Source organism: Condylura cristata, unplaced genomic scaffold, assembly GCF_000260355.1.
Source record: "Condylura cristata isolate star-nosed mole 26May11 unplaced genomic scaffold, ConCri1.0 scaffold00029, whole genome shotgun sequence".
In the NCBI taxonomy this organism is placed as follows: domain Eukaryota; kingdom Metazoa; phylum Chordata; class Mammalia; order Eulipotyphla; family Talpidae; genus Condylura; species Condylura cristata.
Genome location: NW_004567130.1, coordinates 22649537 through 22669122, shown reverse-complemented (window position 1 = coordinate 22669122; position 19586 = coordinate 22649537). Strand labels below are relative to the sequence as shown.

At 43.9% G+C, this 19586-nt stretch overlaps 1 protein-coding gene across 1 annotated transcript in view; it reads right to left on the bottom strand.

The window, feature by feature from the left end:
• SMYD3 (SET and MYND domain containing 3) overlaps window positions 1-19586 on the bottom strand; it is a 395478-nt gene that overhangs the window by 43903 nt on the left and 331989 nt on the right. The gene's annotated exons all lie outside the window — the stretch shown is intronic.

Here is a 19586-nt window from a genome sequence, read left to right as displayed (position 1 = left end):
TCTGTATGCACAAATAAATAAATCTTTAAAAAAAAAAAGGTGATATATGATCTATAGTAACTGGATATCCACATGAGATAGGGTTGAACTCTGCCTCATCCCGTAAACAAAGATGAACTCAAAGTGAATCAGGCTAAACTAGGACATTCTTACAGAAGAACAGGCATGCGTATTGTGTGAACAAGTCCAGGAATATAAGGAGGAAATGGTTTCTTGGAGGTGACACCAAAAAGACCAGCAACAGAAGAAAACATAAATGGACATTATTAAAATCAAAACCTTTTATGACTCAAAAACAAGCGAAAGGAGAGAAAATATTGCAAATCTCATGTGTGGTAAATCTCATATACATAGATCTACATATGAGTAAAACCTCATGGAAATCAAGCTGTTTAAATATAGGCAAAGGATCAGAACAGACACCTCTCTAAAGAAGAAACTATCAATGAGGCAAATCAACACCCTAGTGAGACACCACTCCAAGTTCCCTGGGATGGCTAGACTCAAAAGACAGACAATAGGAAGTGGTGGCAATGAAATGAAATTAGAACCCTCACATATTACCACTGGTAGTATATACTTCTGCAGCAACTTTGAAGAGGTTTCACATAGGGTCATATGATGAAGCAATTCCCAGTCCCAGATACTTGAAAGAAATTACGAGTCCATTCCAAACTTTCTATACACATGTTATAGCAGCATTATTATTATTTTTTTAAGATTTATTTATGTATACAGAACTGGGGTACAGGCCAGAGGTGTAGGGATGGTGAGAGGCTTCACCAGAGACAGAGTGGGAGCAGAACAGGCAGATCAATGAAGTACACTGCTGAGGGGAGCAGCGGGCGGGTCAGGTCAGGAGAGGTCTGCCGCGCCCTGTGGTCACCTCCAGGGCGGGGATCAAACTCATGCTGAAGTGGCTTTAGCTCTTAGTGAGGTGCTTTAACCCACTATGCCACCAGGGAGGGGCCCACAGCATTATTTTTAACCACGAAATCATGGAAAGAACCAAAATGTCCACCACCTCATGGATAGATAATGTGGTATATCAATAAAGAAGAATATTATATACCAGTAAAAAGAAAGGAGCTACTAGTGTAAGCCACAGTATGGTCAAGTATTGAAAACAAGCTAAGCGAAGGGAGTCAGCCACAAGAGGTCACACGTTGCACGATTTCATTTACATAAGATGTCTAGAATAGGCCATTCCAGAGAGTCAGAAAACAGAGCTCTGCTTACCTGCACAATAGGGGTGCTAAGACTGCACAATAGACTGCTAAGGGGTGCACGTTTGCTTTGGGGACGTGAAAAAAATACTCTGTGATCGACTACACAAAAGATTGCTGCGTAATTCTACAAATCTACTAATTGCTGCACTATGCACTTTATTTCCCCTACTGTCGCCTACCCTGTATCCCCTTGCCCTTTCCCACTTTCTTGCCTCTTAATCTCAGAGACCTCATGGTGTGTATTCATGTCCACTTGTAAGTATTTTACATTATTTTCCTGTTGCCTGAAGGTCCCAGTATTCGTTTCAGCATTGCGACTTGTCTTCTTACACACAATTCTCTCAAACTCCCCCCATGTTGTTGAAAATGGCTACACTCATCACCCCTGTGGGTAGTACTCCACAGTGGGGGTATACCACGTGTTCTTGATCTAGCTGTCTCCATGGACATTTCGGTTGCTTCCATGCCCAGCACAGAACTATTATAACTAGCCCCAGCACAGAGCTGTTATAAATGCCACCACTCTGGACAGGGCGGAGTGGAGTGTGTTTGTGTACTGATGGTTTCGCATTCTTTGAATGGATGCCCAAGAATGGGATCACTGGGTTGCATGGCTTTCCGTGTTTAGCTTTTTAAGTCCAAGTCCAGGTTGCTTTCTATAGTGGCTGCACCAGTCTGCATGGCCACTACCGGAGTAATTTTCCTGCATCCTCTCTTTCTGGAGGCCTTTATAAGATGTGCCATTCTCACAGGTGTCAGATGGCATCTCATTGTGGTTTGAACCTGAATTTCTCCTAGTAGAAGAAATGCTGAACATTTGCCATGTGTCTGCTGCTTTCTGGATAGCCTCTCTGGACAGCTGTCTGTTCATATCTGCTGCCCACTTATTAACTGAGTTGTTTGCTTTTTTATTGAGTTGTATAGGTTTTTTATGTCTTGGATATGAACTCATCATATATCATGCGAATAGTTTCTTCTGTTCAACAGGGTGTCTTTTGAATCTTTTCGTATTTTCTTTCTCTTTGTAAAAGCTTTTTAACTTGAGTTAGTTCCAATTGTTTATTTTCATGTTTATTGCCCTTGCAATAAGGTTTGGGTCTCCAAAACATTATCCTTGATGTCACTGAACATACCACGTATGTTTCCTTCTATGTACTTTATTGCTACAGGTCTTCTATCTAAATCTTTAATCCATTTGGTGTTTATTTTCGTATAAGAGGTTAGATGATCCAACTTCATTTTTTTTTTACATGTGGCTTGACTTGTACACTTTAAATGGGTAAATTGTATGTGAATTACATTTGAATAAAGTTGTTTTTTTTTTAACTTGACACACCTCCAGATGAAGATAAAATGAGAGTCAGTGAAAAATGACCAGTAGCAATATGTATAAGTGAGAGCAGGAACTGGCCTGGGCACCCACTTATCTTTTGTTTTCTGAGAATCTACAAAAAATGCTTCTCTGTGGACTGTCTGAAACAAAAATTCGGTGACAGGGAGTCATCAACAAACATTGCCTGTGCTACCAGAGAAAGCAAAAAGCTTAGAGATGACTGATTTTCCCTGGCAACACCCAATCACAATGAAGATTTACAGTTCCCCAGAGTGGGACAAACTATGCAGATTCACTAATCTGTCATTCAACAGCTCTCTTCTCCTTCCACTCAGAATGTCACCCCCACCCCCGCCCCTACAATGCCTGCTGTGAATATGAGAACTGGCCTTTGGTGTGAGATGTGGATTCTTGGTGGGTGGTCTCCTAGCACAAACCCCTGCTCCACTTTCCTCTCTGCATCGCAGGTGCTGGCCTGGTTTCTCTCATCACAAACAGCAGTATCAACAACTTCATCCAAATCCCACTCATTTTTACCCAAACTTGAACTAATCCCAAGTAAACAGTACTTGAACTTCAAAAGTCTGGGTCCAGGGAGGTTTGAATGAGGACCCACTCCAGCTTTTAGCCAGGGCCCACCTTTAGTTATTGCATTCTATAATGACAGTGCCCTACCCTGGAGAGACCAATAAACAAGTATCCTTTACAACGGAACTAACACGGGGCTTCAAATGATGAGTGAACGAGAATGTAGCTGCTCTATATACAGCGACGAAACGCCAGCCATAACATATACGTAGCAAGAAGCTATGTGTCCCTCATCTTTGCCAGAGGAAGGAGCTGGCGAATGGATGAGACAGCTCTCTGATAAGTGCTGTGGGTCCTCTCGACCCTCCATCTGTGGCTATTTTGGGGCCAAGTGGGTACCCCATGACTTCTTCTCTCTCTCTCATGAGTTATTATGACACAGCTGGGGCTCTTACCACCTTTTCCCAGAAAAGCCATTAACAACTTGAAGTCCTCACCAGCCATAAGCACCTCTGTCACAAAGCCTCTTTCCAGCATCCCACAAAGGCTGTCGATGTTGGAGAGTGTGTGACAAAGTAGTTTTCATTTCGTGGAAGTTGTTTTTAAGATTTTCTTGTTGTCCAGGGATTGAAGGTCCATTCTGGGGCAGGGAATTATATGAATAAGCTTTTGTGATGGGAACTGCTGAAACAACACTTCAACCCGTCACCGATGAAGGGACAGAAAACACTGAGCTCTGGGCAAACAACCTCCACACTGGCCATCTATAAAATGGTGCTGATCCTGGAGAAGGCAGAGAGGTCCGCTGTGGCCATTACTGTTAACAAAACTGTAGACGTCATTTGGAGTTTACCCGCATTTCCACCGATGTCCTCCTTTTTTTTGTTCTGGAATCCAATTCAGGGGAAACTACCCCGCTGCCTTGTCTCCTGTCTCCGCTGGCCTCTGGCAGTGTCTCAGTATCTCCCCGAGAGTCTTAAACGGGCCATACGGTTTGCACAGTACCCTGCTGAAAGTTTCCTCATGACGACATGGATTTTGCTTGTTTTTTTTTGTGAAGAACATCGGAGGGGACAAGGCAGGCAGACACTTGTCACTAGTGGTGTTAACCTGCCTGGTTAAGATGTTGTTTGCCAGGTAGTTCCACTGCAGTTACCAATGTTCATTTATTTATTTTAACATACAATCTTTCCCAAGTGTGGCAAGTGAGAGCATTATGGCTTAGCCTTGGGGGGGGTGGTGGGGTCTCTAGTCCAAGAAAGCACCCAGGGGCTCCCTGAAGAGGGTCTGTGAGGACTGGCTGAGTCCCTGTGTGTTGTGGGGGTGGGGCAACCTCAACACAGTGAGTCCCTGTTGGGCTCCCAGGGGCCAGGATTTGGAGGAGAGTGAGGCAGAGGGACTCCGTGGTTCACTCCCTCTCAGGGCACTACCTGTGTTCCAGGGAGAGAGAATTCCTCCTTAGTCTTCAGCCTTGCTCACCTACCCTGCCTCACCCTGGTCCTAGCTCCTAGGCTGACCCCGATTCTAAAACGAACTCTGGTGTTAGATACACTAGAGGGGAAAAATGTGCTTTTTACTTTAACATCAAGTGTGCTCTCCAGACTGTGGAGCACCTGTGGTACCTTATTTAATTTAACCCATGGTTTTCTCAAATTAATTTTCTCAGAGACTTAAAAAAAAAATGAACACTTATTACTACTGTTTGGGGCAAATTAGAGAGGTCGGCAGTGATCTGGGCCTTGCTACCTGGGTTCTGGAATCGAACCTGCCCCTTGCCCAGCTTCCTGACTGTGGCCAAGTTTCCCCATGAAGGAGTGTTCTTCATTCCTCAGGCGATGCATCTGAGATCCCGGTCACATTTCGGATGCACTTAATGGAGTTTTTTGACGTCTCACACACCCGAGGGAAGGCTACGCTTGCACTCTGAGCTCTGAATGGATGAGCTGGCCGTCCTCAGGGAGTGGCAGGCCCTTGTCACTGCATCGGGGAGTAAAGCCGTTTCGATGGGCAGACAAGTGCCCAAACAGGATCCCGTCCGAGTCCTGTGGTTGCTCACAGCATCGCCGTGAAACAGGCCGTGCTGCAACTGAGCCACGCTGGGGACCGGGCCCCACCAGCCTTCCTGTCCTTGAACTGCCATGGCTCACACGAGGCTTGAATAGAATGGGCTTCTGTCCTCTGATACGGCGTCTGTAATGTCCTCTGAAAACACTTCTAGAGGCTGCCTGGCCAGTTAAACATTTAGAAAGCAAAGTATGAAAGACATTCTAGTCCACCTCACGTCATAGCTTTGGGAGCCCTGACGGAGCAATCTCCCGGTTCAGAAGACTGCAGCAACATTCTGAGTAACTGGCGTTTCAGCCCATAAAGGGAGACCAAAGAAGGGAACCTGCATTCCATTTAGTTTCAGACTGTGCCTGGGTTACTGACAAGTCTTTTAGGGCAAAGACCTATTCTGTCCTCGTAAATGACAGAATACACCCAGGTAACACACACCCAGGTGTAGAGGGGCCATCCATCATATGAACAGTTCACCTGGGAAGCCCCTGGGGACACCCCACATTAGAGGAGGAGGGTCTTTTCAACCACGTGACAAGAGGAGCTCTGAGATCAGTGAGGGCAGCTATTGATTTTATTAAAAAAGAAAAAAAACTTTCATCTTTTATCAAAAGAACAGTCGTGTGGTCGAAAATGCATGAGCCTTAAAGTTGGCTCGTCGAGGATTCAAATCCTGGCTCCTGGAGTAAATTTTTGAACTTCTCTGAGCTTCAGTTTTCTTGTCAGTAATATGAGGATAAGAACATCTGCTGGCATGGATATTTTAAGGATCAAATGAGATAATTTTTCTAGAGCTTTTAAGTCTGGTCTGGCACAGAGAAAGTGATTAATAAACATGGAATAAACATGGCACAAAAAATGATTAATAAACATGGAATTCCCTTTCCCTGCAAGCTTCCTTCACACTGTGGTTGACACTATGTAGTAGGATGACATTTCAGCACAACTTGGCACTCCAACACCCAGCGCTGGGCAGGCCTCATGAGCTGTCCAGAGAGGCAGAGATCTTTCAAAGCAGTCTCCAGAGTAAGTGGCATCATCAGGGAAAACGTAAATCCCAGTGCCCCAAGAAAATCCTTGAGAACTCTCCAGACTTATGCACTCTCCATACCATCGGACGATCTTTCTCCCTCCTTCCTATGCTCTTTCTCCTCACATGGCCAGTCGGATTCATGATTCTCTGGGGCAGGAATCACAAGGGTGGCTAAGCCTTGCTGTGCCATCCTAGTCATGTCCACTTTGCTCTGAGAGAGAGAGTCTGAGAGGCAAGAAATGTCACAGTCTAGGTAGGATGTGGGCACAAACGAGTAGATTAATCTACACAGATTTCCAGGTCCAAGCTGTTCCACAAATCATTGTTCTGGCTGGTGCCTGGTGACTACACTGTGACTCTCAGAGCATTAACATTTCAGCTTAGGTTTTGATCCCTATTAAAATTCACATGTCCCTGGAAAAGCTAGTTTGCCTGTCCACAGAGCCTACTAGCAGAGACAGATGGAAGAATAGGCTGAGAAAGGGCTACAGAAAGACAAGAGGGAGGCCATGACCCCCAGAGGGGACAGAGAAGCCCAAGCGGGGAGGTAGGCAAGAACATGGAGCTGGACCAAGTGAGAGATGCCACAGATGGAATCAGTGTGGGTCACAGCCACGGTCCGTGACAGCCACATCTAAATTAACGTGGGGACACGACAGACTTTATTTCCTCTCTCTCTGACTGGGTAGATTCTCATTAGCTCCTTTTTCAATGGTTTGGATGCTCCCAGGTCACCTGAGAGATACCCTTGTAGCACAATGCCTGAAGAGTAGGGTCTCCAGTTTCTGTCAAACAAGAGCTCCCTGGCAGGCTGAGGCCATCAGAGGCGTCTCTGTCAATTCAGGAAAAACACCACTTGGCAAAAACAAATTTTGGCCTAGTTGGCTAGTTTTAAATACTGCCGTGACCAGGAGGTGAGAAGGACTGTTCAAGTGAGATCTAAACTGAAGCAGGAGACTTCAGAGGGCGAGATGGGGGGGAAGCCAAAGATGGATTCAGCCCAGGCTGCCTGGCTGACGCTGCTCTGAAAAGACGGTGAGGCCGGTCCCAGCAAGGCTCGTCCGCATCCCGGGGCTCCTGCTGAGCTGTCCACTCCCCTCACCTGAGACGGGTATACACACTCCAGGCTGGGAGGCCAGGCACAAGGAGCATTCTTTCTGCAGGACGTCTGGAGATGAAGTCTGTGTTGATGAAGGCCGATTCCAGGTTCAAGCAGAGGCCAGCTCGGGGCCCAGGGCTCTGAGTCAGCTGGTCCTCCATACCCCGTGTTGCCAAGCCCCTCACAGGGCACGCATGGCCAGTCAGCTCGCTGTCCGACACATTTTAAGCTGCTGACAGATGAAAGCTGGTCTTGCTTGTGTCATACATTCTTGGGTTTGTACACATGCTCTTATAAGGAAGTGGAACTCGGAGCACGCCCCACTCCCTTGCAGCTGGGGACTGGGGCTCACAAGGACATCGGCATGATCTCGGGGACGGCTCTCAGGGCCCATTTTGTGCCTTTATGGTCACCACTGTCGTGCTGGCAGTGCGACAAGGCAAAGTCAAAAGTCAGACGTGCACACAGAGCACTTTGCATCTGAAGTGCCACAGAACTGCTGCATCACGGGAACCTTTTAGCCATTCAACAGTCTCCAGCACTCAGATTCTGTCAGGAGTAGGGGGCTTTTTCAAAAATATTGAGTCATCTGCCATATGGCATAGTCACTGGTCAATCAGAAGAGAGGCTGGCCGAGCAATGGACAGGGTCCAGAAGAGTCTTGCAGGGCAGTTACCCTTAGGGACTCTCCTGGGTTGTCAGGAAGCCTAAGAGAGGGGCCTCATGGGTGGGCCTAAGTTTGGGCAGTGGTCCTTACCATGCTGGGAGAAAGCATTCCAAGTCTAGAGCAAGCAGTAGTCAGCATCACGCCTTGACGATTCTCAGTCAGGGGTCAGGAAAGTCACAGGTAGAAGAACGCCTCTGTCACCTCTGACTTTTTTAATTATCCCATGTTGATAGCTTGGTCTCCCTCAATGGCTACTGGATCAATAACTTCAGAGTAAAAAGCCCTAGTGAGAACAGATCTCTTCCCAGACCGAAGTTCCACATTAGCGTAGGAGCTGGCAGGCCTTTAGGAACTCAGACGTGAGACACGGGGAGATACCTCATCTATCTCTGGGGAATTCAGTTTAATCCTCCGGCAGACAGAGGACATCTCTTCCAGGCACCCCCAGCTCAGATTTCTACTCCACACACATACACTTGTGTCTAGGGAAAGGCAAGCATGAAATGTACTTCACTGAAAAGTTGAAAAGCATGGAGGGTAAGTTAATTTTCAAAGAAGAAAGTCAGCAGCGCAACACTGGAATGTATGATTCACCTTTGTGGAGCCGACATTGATTTTCCCACCTGGGAGAACCACCAAATTAGTTGGCAGTTGAAAAATATGATCTCTGATTTTTTTTTCATTCCCCTTAGATCTAGCATTTTATTTTTAGACCATGAAACAACATAAGATTAAAAGTCTCATTCAGAAACAGAAGTGAAAAGGAGGACTCAGTATTTCTTTGTTCCGAGAAAATACTTTCAAAGGTATTTCAATGTGTCAGTGAAAGAGGAGGGTGCAAGATTTTCTCTGCACTGAACAAAGAGGCAGCCTGTGGCGAAGGAGGGGGAAGGAACCCACCTATCTGTAGAGTCACCTCCGTGGCACCTCAACCAGGCCTTGCCATATCTGCAGGGCACCCAGCTCCTGCTCTCTGTGGCTGGGTCTCGGACACAGGCTTCACCCAGCAGTCATAGCTTCCTCTTGTGGGAGCAGTGGTCCAGGTGTGAAACACTCTGTCGTTACTGGATGTGTGACTGTGGGCAAGGTGCTCCCTCAGGGAGCCATGGTTCCTCTAGCTGTAAATTTGGACGACCAACTTGTGTTGTCATCTAGAGGTAGATTAAGTTTTCTGACGTCTACCACTACAAAGTAGAATTCTGTAGGCCTTTAAAGAAAGAATGCAAAGTTGGCAAACACAGGGTGGAAAGCAGGATCTTAGAAGAGACTCGTGCAAATGGATGGTCCAATAGTTTTAGCCTCATAGCTAACCGGTGAATCCACTTTTGCATATCTGCTTATTTCAAACGAGAGTCCATAACAGTGCTCTGAAAATTACAGAGCATTATAGAAATGCATGGATCATTCTACAAATATCTCATACCAGCAGTGTGCCAAACAGCAAGGTGTAAGAACCGGAGCTGTGAACGATACAGATACATTCCCCGGTGAAGCACAGACTTAGCGGCACTGGCCATCACCTGTGGTGGTGAGTCTGCTGTGTCCTGACACAGGAGTGAAGCGGGTCCGCACAGAAGGCTGGACTGTTCCCCAAAAGCCCCAGCCCCTCTCAGGGGTCCCCAAGATCCTGATTCCCAGGCTGGCTCTCTGGGACTTAGGTTCTACCAATGTCAACTTCTACTTGCTCTTCCCCAACCGTTATCTTCATACAGGTTTCCATTTTGAAACCTTCCAAATAACATCTACCTTCCTTTCCCTTAATAACACATGCCTTAATAACATCCCTTATTTTCAAATATGAATAGACCGTGGTCACCAAGGAATGCAGAGGGAGGTAAAGGGTGAAGGTGGGAAGATTATAGGGTGATAGCTAAGGAGCATGGGATTTTCTTAGGAAGAGATAGCATCCCCAAATGGATTGTGGTGATGAGTGCACAATAACATGAACATGCTAAGAGTCACTGAACTGTACATTTAAATAAGTAAATTGCATGGTACATGAAATAGATCCATGAAGTTGGTAAAAGCACGAATAGACAACCAAGATACAGCTAAAATGGAAGAAAAGTTTACAGCAAGAGAAAGGTCATAATAAATAGACAGGGAGAAATGAACTTTCAGGAAACTGAGATCCTTTGGAGAATGAGATATTTTTTAAAAAGTCTAATTCTCCTTAAAGAGATTCACTAAAAATGCTGTGTCCAAAAAGTAAGAATAGGAAGAGCTAAAAAGGGAAGCATCTCAAAACAACAAAGAAAAGTAAACTACTAGATTAAAAATGCGCAAAGGATCTAAATAGACACATCATCGAAGAAACCATACATATTGCCAACAGATACATGAAAAGATGTTCATTATCACTTCATTCAGAAAATCCAAATCAAACCATGATGATGTATCACTTCATGCTAGTTAGAATGGCTACGATCAAAAGATAAGAAACAAGTGTTGTCAAGATTGGTAGGAATGTAAACTGGTATGCATATAGCAAATGGTATACAGATGTCTCAAAAAATTAAGAACATAATGCCCTAGGATGTAGCTTTTCCACTTCTGGTTATTTATCAAAAAATATAGAAACACTACTTTGAAAAGACATATGCATCCCTGTGGTTACTGAAGAATTATTCACAAGTTAAGATATTGAAACAACCTAAGTATCCAGTGACAGACAACAGGATAAAGAAGATGTGAGCATATATAGGTGATGGAATACTACTCAGCTATAAAAAATATGACATTTTGCCATTTGTGACAACATGGCTGGACCTTGAGAGGATTATGGTAAGTGAAATAATCGACACAAAGAAGACAGATACTGTAAGATTTCACTTTTATGTAGAAGATAAAGAAACAAAGCAAGTGAACAAATAAAAGCCAAACATAGTTATGACAAGAGAATGTTGCTTATCAGAGGGGAAGTGAAATAGATAATTGGATAAAGTGGGGGGTCATCAATTACAGGGTGCCTGATGAAAACCAGACTTTTGGTGAGGAGTTAACTGCAGCAGACACAAATGTTGAACTAGAATGCTGTAGACCTGAAACGTAGATGATGTCATAAATTAGTGTTTGCTCTGAAAAGTTTTAAAAGAAAAAGTAAAAGATATTCTCCAAGAAAAAGAAAATGTTCTTGAAAACTCAAGGAACAATAAATTTGCTGAGATATAAAAATTCAATTAAAGTTCTGAAATATAAAGTCAAGGATCTCACTCAGAATATAAAGCAAAAAGTCCAAGACGTTGGAAACAAAGCTCAACATCTGACTACCAGAACTTTCAGAATGAAAGAACACAGAAAATGACATTAAAGAGGAAAAAAAAGAAAAAATTTCCAGAGATAAAGGAAGACAAGAGTCTTTAAAATGAAAAGGTCTAGCATGAATGAAAAAAAAAAAATACCTATGCCTTCACACATCAATGTGAACTTTAAGCACATCAAAGAGAAAAGCAGAGACAAAAAAGTCACAGAAGGGTAAGATGGATCATCAACAAAGGAACCCGAATCCAATTGGCATCTGACATAATAGCTTTTAGGTGACAGTCTAACAGGCTTTTAAAATTATCAAGGAAAATGATTTTGAATTGAGAAATTTATATTTTAACTCTACATCAGAACGAGAGTACTAAATTTCCATGAAAAATCATGGGAAATCAAGAGACATCTAAAGTAGATAATAAAAAAAAATAGAAATTTCAGTATAATGTTTGTCCAGGTAGCTATTAAAATAATTAAATAAACATCATTCTTCTTTAAAGGGAGATTGGAGTAGGGAAAAGAGGATACAGTTTTTTTTTCTTCTTAGCTAGGAGAAGACAATTTCTTTAGTTGCTTCATAGGAAACATAAATCTAAAAACAACGATGGAAAACAAATGTTTTTAAAGAGTTGCTGCTGAGAAATAGGCTGAAAGTGGGGGGTTGGGGTGAGGGAGTGAGACAGAAATCTGTTGGTTTTTATTTTAAAAATTAGATGCAACATGAAAGAAAAGAGAAGTTTAAAAATCTAACTAATAAAATCTTTCTTTGGTCTTTTTCGACTTAACACTGGTTTGCAATGCTTCATGTGACTTTGGGTTTAGGGGAATAGGTTCACACTTCCTAAGATGCAGGTCACCAACCAACCCCCTCAACCGCACCAAGGTGCCACAGTTCTTAACCCCAGAGCCCAGAAACACCAGATTGCTCTCAGCCCTCCCACGTAGCTGCTCCCAGGGTGCATTGCGTGAACCAACTCCCCATCACTCCCGGCTTTTATAGTTATTTGAACTCAGAAAAGATTGTCTTTCAAAATGCCTCTTTCAGAGACTCAATATATGTGAGTTTACTAAAGTCAACGAGAAGTTCTGCATAAAAGAAACCAGTTCAACTGTATTTGAAAGCAGGTCACTTCACTGAAAGATGTACTGGATGAATAATTTACTGATTTTAATACATTTACCAGCTGTCATATTTCCCTCAAAGACTTGTGACTTCCACTGGAAATGTTAACAAAGTTTTGAGAGGAATAGGTAAGTGGCAAAAGAACTTGAAATTTGAAAAGTTAGTAAAATACAAATGGGGTAAATGGAAAATTTCCCACAAACTAGACTATGAATGCCATTCCCAGCTTTGTTTTAGATGTTTCTGAACCCAAAATGGTAAGATTTAACTTTGTTTAAAACGTGCAGCCTTTTCACTGTTTCTTCCCCCCAATTCCTTCAATGCCCTATCAGTCGCCCCTGGGTATCCATGGGGAAACTGGTCCCAGGGCCCACGGGATACTCAAGTCCCTTGTTTAAATGACATAGCATTTACGAGTAAGTTACACACATGCTCTGGTTTATTTTGAACTTTCTACAGGTTATTTATATTTAGTCGAATGTAAATGCTACATAAATTGTTGCTATATGGTATTGCTCAGGGGATCGTGGCCATGAAAAATGTCTGTACGGGTCTGTGCAGACTCAACCATCACAGGCCTCAGCACATAGGCCCTGAAATTGTAGAATCAGTAAATCAGAAACCTGTGGGTATAGAAGTTTAACTGTATTGTTAGCAGTGAAATGTTTAAACTCCAAAGAATCCCAGTATCTGCAGAGTTTTAAATTATTTCAAATTCTATATTGATTGAAACACAGTTAAGGCAAATGAGCTATTCAGGAATTGGTAGAGACCATCAAGAATGCTTAAATTAAAAAAAAAAAAGAAAACGGCAGTTCTAAAACATAGAAATCAACTGAAACAATCCTGTCCCATATGAAATACCAAACTCTTAGATAAAAAACTATTTCAAGTAGGAAACTTAAAAATACTGAATTCTGTGTAGCTTGGCTTTGAAGAATTTTTTTAACCAGTATTCAGAAAACCATTGATTTTCAACCAACTGACTTGAAGCTAGATGATTTCATATAAGATCAATGGAGCAATTATCCCCAGGGAACTCCTGGAAAACACTACCCTGATAGGAATGCAGTTAGGTGCTTTTCATTGGGAAATGTATCAGACTTTTATTTTATCATATTAATTAGAAAATGCACTATAGCAGTAACCCTTGAAGTGGGGCCGGGGGTCCTTTATTCCCCAAATAGAAACAAAGATGTAAACCTACATTACCTCAATAAAAAAATTACTTGAAACCAGGAAAAAAAGGCATCTGCTACCAGAACTAATGAGCAAAAGAGGTGCTTAACTTTCACCCAGATATTATATTTCTAGGTCGTCATCATCCTATCTGTATGAGTGAATAGCTCTACATTTTATATTCATTTTTAAAATTCAAAATTACATTTTCATAGAGAACATGGGTGAGAGTGAAGAATGAAATGTTCCGCCTCTTCCTTTCATGTTTGGGTTTGCAGAGTTGATATTCTCCTGCTCCACTCCGGATGGCAGCTGTGACTGCCACAGCGGAGTGTAGAGCAGGGAGCCCACAGTTACAGCCCAAGGGGAGAGAGAGGATGCAGACGAGCCAGCCAAGCGTGCTGAGGGGAGGGGCCAGGGGGAACTGACAGCACCAGGTTTAATCTCTGCTGCCTGGTCCAGAAACTGCTGCTTTGGGGACACATGTCGGCTGTCATCAGGACTTCTCATTTCCCACCCAAGCAAACCAGAAAACTAGACTTATTTAAGTATAAAATCTCCTACTTTTCGGGCCCTCCCTGCTGGTGCAGCAGATTACAGCACAGCACTAAGAAACTAAAGCCACTTCCGCATCAGTTTGATCCCCGCCTGCCCCGGAGGTGACCACATGGCACGGCAGACCTCTCCTGACCCGCCCGCTGCTCCCCTCAGCAGTGTACTTCGACAGTCGGCCTGTTCTGCTCCCTGCTCTGTCTCTGGTGAAGCCTCTCACCCCTTGCACCTCTGGCCTGTACCCCAGTTCTGTATGCATACATAAATAAATCTTTTTTTTTTTCAAGATTTATTTATTTGTGCATACAGAACTGGGGTGCAGGCCAGAGGCTCAGGGGCGGTGAGAGGCTTCACCAGAGACAGAGTGGGGAGCAGAACAGGCAGATCAACGAAGTATACCGCTGAGGGGAGCAGTGGGCGGGTCAGGGGAGGTCTGCCGCGCCCTGTGGGTCACCTCTGGGGCAGGCGGGAATCGAACTCATGCATAAGTGGCTTTAGCTTCTCAGTGCAGTGCTTTAACCCGCCGCGCCACCAGGGAGGGCCCTACATAAATAAATCTTTAAAAAAAAAAAAGCACTTGAATAGAAATCTATACTTATCAAAGACAAATGTCATATGTCTATATGTGCGATACATACAGAGGCAAATGTACATAAGGAACATCATTTTGTGATCTATATAATAATCACAGCATACACATATGCACACACACACTAATTACTTTATTCCATCATATACTAAGTTAGAGGGCAGAGATTACAAGCTACCAAAGCTAGACTTACACGTACATCCAAGGATGTTCTCTTTGCACCAGGTGGAAGAAGGAAAGTGAGTATCATCGATCACAGTGAGAACTGAGGAATAGAGAATGAGACCCAAGCTGGTTTGCTTTCGTACTTTGTGATTGAAACTGAAAGGGTTTTGAAACTCAGATCATCAGCTCGAAGGAACATTAAAGTACACTTGCAACGACCTTCTTGCTTATAAAGGAATTATCCTGATAAAATCCCAGCAGATGGATCATCTATTGATGTCATAGTCCCTAAGATGTGCCTTCCAGATTTGACACTGCGATGAACTGTTCTTCCTAATACTCCAGCATGAATGTCTCCTTCCCTAATTCCAAAACATGCATCCAGGCTCCTTCACCTGCAGTCATGAGGAGAGTCTTTCCTTCCTTCCCTAGAACCCTTCTTAAGCTTTGAAAACTTGAAGATCATCTGCTTCACAGTCTTTTCATCTGATGATGAATGGTCTCCATTTTGGATATGAGGTCGTGACAGGATTCTCCTCATCCTGCTCACTCTCACCTGCGAATTCTAGACACGTGCAAGAGCCACGTGTTGTTATCTACAACAATGCAAACTAAGGTTGTATTCACTTTCTTGGTTACTGCACTGCACCAAGCTCCTTCCATTTCCTGTGTCATCAGTTAGGATTCTTTATGTTGTATGAAACAAGGGATTCAATTTGACCTGCTTGACAAAAGCTCAAATTTATGGACCTAAGTATTTGTGCAACTCAATGGTCCAGGAGCAAATTTGGTTCCAGGCACTGTCTGCAAGTGTGGCCACTTCTCACCTCTTTCTTCTCCATTCTCTCTCTTGATGGCTCCAAAAGACCTAACAACTGGATTTCCTATGGCCACACGCTTCCTCAATCAGCAACAACAGGAAAGGGGAACTCTAATTTCTTAACAACTCACTAAAAGTTCAAGGCTGGACAATCCCTGGCTTTACCTGGACTCTGTTGGGTTGGAATGGCCAGGGAGTCTATTCACAGTCATATGCAGCTAGGAAGTAGAAGTCCTTTTAAGAAAAGAGGAATTAATGCTACCACAAAATACTAGAAAAATCCTCCAGTTATTATTAATTTTTCATCATAAATGCAGGCTTTTCCATGTTTAAATTCATCTTGTTTTGACCAAATGTTTCTAATTCAGAGCTTTGAAGTTTCATTTTGTTCCCCAAAGTACTAGTTATTTGTTCAAGCTTTGCATATCTTGCAAATCGGATCTATCTACCTACTTACCTACCTACCTACTTACCTATCTATCTATCTAATCCTCACCTCCAAGTTTTTTGATGAACTTCTGCCCCTGTCCCAGCCTGTGCTATACTAAGAGAGCTGTCAGCATGCCATCTCTCTTGGTTCGGGTGGGGTGGGCCCCCAAAAAGCTAAAGAATTCCATCCAAAATACATATTTTAAAATGTACATATTTTAAAATGAACAGAACCTTTTCTTTGATTGCAGAACTAGAAGGATGTGGACTGAGGCACCTGGGAGCCATCTTCACAATCACATCGTGGGGAAGGCTACGTGGGCACGAATGAGCACAATGAACAAGTATGAGCAGCTCCAGAAAGAGACAGAGAAAGGAAAGAGGAGAGAAGAGAGGCAGAGTGGTGTCGACAGAGCGTGCAATCTGATGGCCTAGGCGGCTCCCTTTCATTCTCTTATAACACATCTGTCCTTGCTGTACAGGTATGTGGGCGGTGAACTTGCTTTTGTGCTCAGATGCTCTGATTGAATTTGGCCACTTGGAACAAAAAGAATCTTGATGACACAGGCAGTTGGAAGGCAGAGTGTTGTCCTTGGAAAGGTCATACCACCTTCTATATTGTGCAGCCTTTAGAACCGAGCAAATAAAAGTCTGAGTTGACACCCAAATGTCCCAAAATAGATGACTGGATCAAGAAGATGTGGCATGTATATACAGTGGAATATTACTCATCGATCAAAAATGATAAACTCATGCCATTTTGGCAACATAGATGGAGCTGGAAGGGATCATGTTGAGTGAAATAAGCCAGAAGGAAAAAGAAAAATACCAGATGGTTTCACTCCTAGCAGGAGCATAAGGGAGCAGGGAAAAAAAAAAAAGTAAAAACAATGAACAAATATAAACCAGGGGTGGTGAGGGGAATAGGATCAAAACTGGGGCAGGAAGAACATACGGGACTATGGTGATGGCACACCATAGTGGTGGGAAGTCCATGGGATTACAACCGAGATGAAAAAATGCACAAAATGCAGAATGATGTTCAAAAAAAAAGTATAACCAACACAAAACAAATGAACCCACGGCCTGAGTTTGACCCCTAGTGCCAAGATGAGCAAGACAAGTGTCACGCTGGACTGCAAGGTGGTGCGGGCTGACTTCCTCCTCACTATCGCTGTGAGACTAGAAGGATGCGTGCAGCGCTTGGTCTAGAACAGCCTTTTAATACATCATGCCAATTACTTCTCAGTTTAAGAAAGTTGAATGGTAAGGACAGTTCTTAAAGTTCTTTCACCTGTGCCTCTACAATGACGCTGCTACAAATAGCCAGCCGACGCCTTTACAATGGCTGAGCCCGATTTATCTTACTTTGGGAGGACATTACGGCGATACTTCCCCATTACAAGCGAGAGCAGATTTGTTCCTCTTTAATTCTGAAGGACAATGTGATCGCGTGATTGGTATCCTTTGTGCCATAAAAGTGATTTCCATCATCCATTCACTCTGCACAGCGGGCAGCCCCACTTCTCCCGGCGGCTCTCAGAGGCTGACTGCTGCCCTGTCAGCCTACCACTCTCCCGCCACTCCAACCGCCAGCACTTGCCACACCACTGCCTTCTCACGGAAATATTTTTTCCCAGTCAGAACTAGCTCATGGGCTCAGTGTTTCTACCCCACCTGGCCCAAATGACACTGTTCTTACGGAGAATAACTTGGCTATATTGAAAACTGCGAAGTATCATTTGGGGGACCATTTACTCCCTGTCTTTCACTTCTTTCAAGGGCCTCTCACTGTTCCTTACAAATGCTCTCACTATTCTCTATAAGGATCGAATTTATGAGGTTTGACAAATCAGTTTTATCTGTGCAATTTAATTGAATGTCTTCATCTATCCTTGGAGGGTTTCTAAAAATTCAGTATGGCCGGCACTCAAAGTAGACATAAACAGCGTGTGAGTCAGCTGAACAGTTGTTTTAATCCAAAGATATACTTTCTATCAAATGAAAGTTGGTTTAATAACTTCTCTTTTAGTCACTCAGAGTTAGGACCACCAGTTCCCATTTCTCTGTTTGCTTCCTAGAGGGGAAAATGGGACTTTTCCCCTTACTTTCTCTTCCAGAGCTTAGAAAAAGGAAAAGAGATAACAGCTATGTAGCTTCAGGGGCAGCCAACCGAGAGATTGATTCAACAGGAGAAATTCAACACATCCCAAAAGATTCCTTAGGATTTGATAGTCTGCTGCTTAGGGCACAATTTGCTGTAATAAGAAACTGAAGACTTTCTGTCAGGAAGGTCAAAGCTCAGTGATAAGCTTGTGAACGTTAAAACAAAACATGAATCACAACAGGAAATGTTTTTACTCTGGAAATGTTTTCATAAATAGGAAAAAACAAAGAACATTGCTCAGAGCATGTCTGTTGCTCATATCCACCTGGGAGACACTGGAAGACTAAATGTTTGCCTCTGCAGGTGACCTATCCCCAGGGATGGAGCGAGGCACTTATTTTGCTCCATAGGGAGGCGGTTTAACAGGAATCAGACAAATGCAAAAAGAAAAAAAAGAAAAAAAAGAAAAGTATTGATTCCCATCCTGGAATCTCAGGAGCCAAGGGATGTGTAGGTGTGGACACGGATGGGGCTGGTCCGGTCATGGGACTTTCGGGCAAAAAAGATTCATATACTTCATCCAAGTAAAGCTCAGATACTAGGGATGGTGTGTAACGGGAGGAGAGGAAGCCATGAGCCAGCATGAAAGACTTATAGGGAAGACAGGCCCAGACTGGGGAAGTCGAGGATCTTGACGACAGACCCTGCAACCAGAATAAAGTTCAGTGGAGTAATTTGAGAAAAAAGAAGACAGAGTCTTCTGAAAGCTTGTCAGGTGGTGGCCCCGAGAAGCCAGAGAAGACGAACACCATGGAGCTGTGTATTCAGGACGTGACAAAGGCACGGATCTGTTTCGTCTGTGCAGCGAGTTGGAGGAGAGGCCTGGGTCACCGTCCTCCCGGATAGCAGTGAAGCCTCAGCAAGTTAGGTCAGGTGGGAAACATCAAGTTGGACTGAGCTTGGCCCAGGGAGCTGCTGGCCAACCGCCGGCCGTCTGTGTCGCTTAGGGCTTTGCGAGAACCAACTGCCACAGCACCAGGGGCCCAGCAATGGGCAGAAGAGCCGCAGCACTTAAGAAAGTGGGTGGGCCCACGGCCACCGGAATCTTTTTTCTGGGGGAAGCGGGGGCCAGGGAGCCATTTGTCATACTATGCACAGACTGTCCTTGACTTCTCTTCTAGAACTGAGGCCACAAAGACATATGAGGGGCTCAAGGCTGGACACACCCAGCATAGCTGGTCAAAACACAGCCACACCTAGAAGCAATGTCTCAAGCGGTTCCTGGCAAAGCCCAGCTGCTGTGGGTGCCGCGGAACTACTGGTGGGCGCCGTGTTACAACACCTGACTGAAACACACCCGCTGCGTCTACTTCTGGTCTTCCCAGTTATTCCCCAGCAACAGTGAGCTGAAACCATG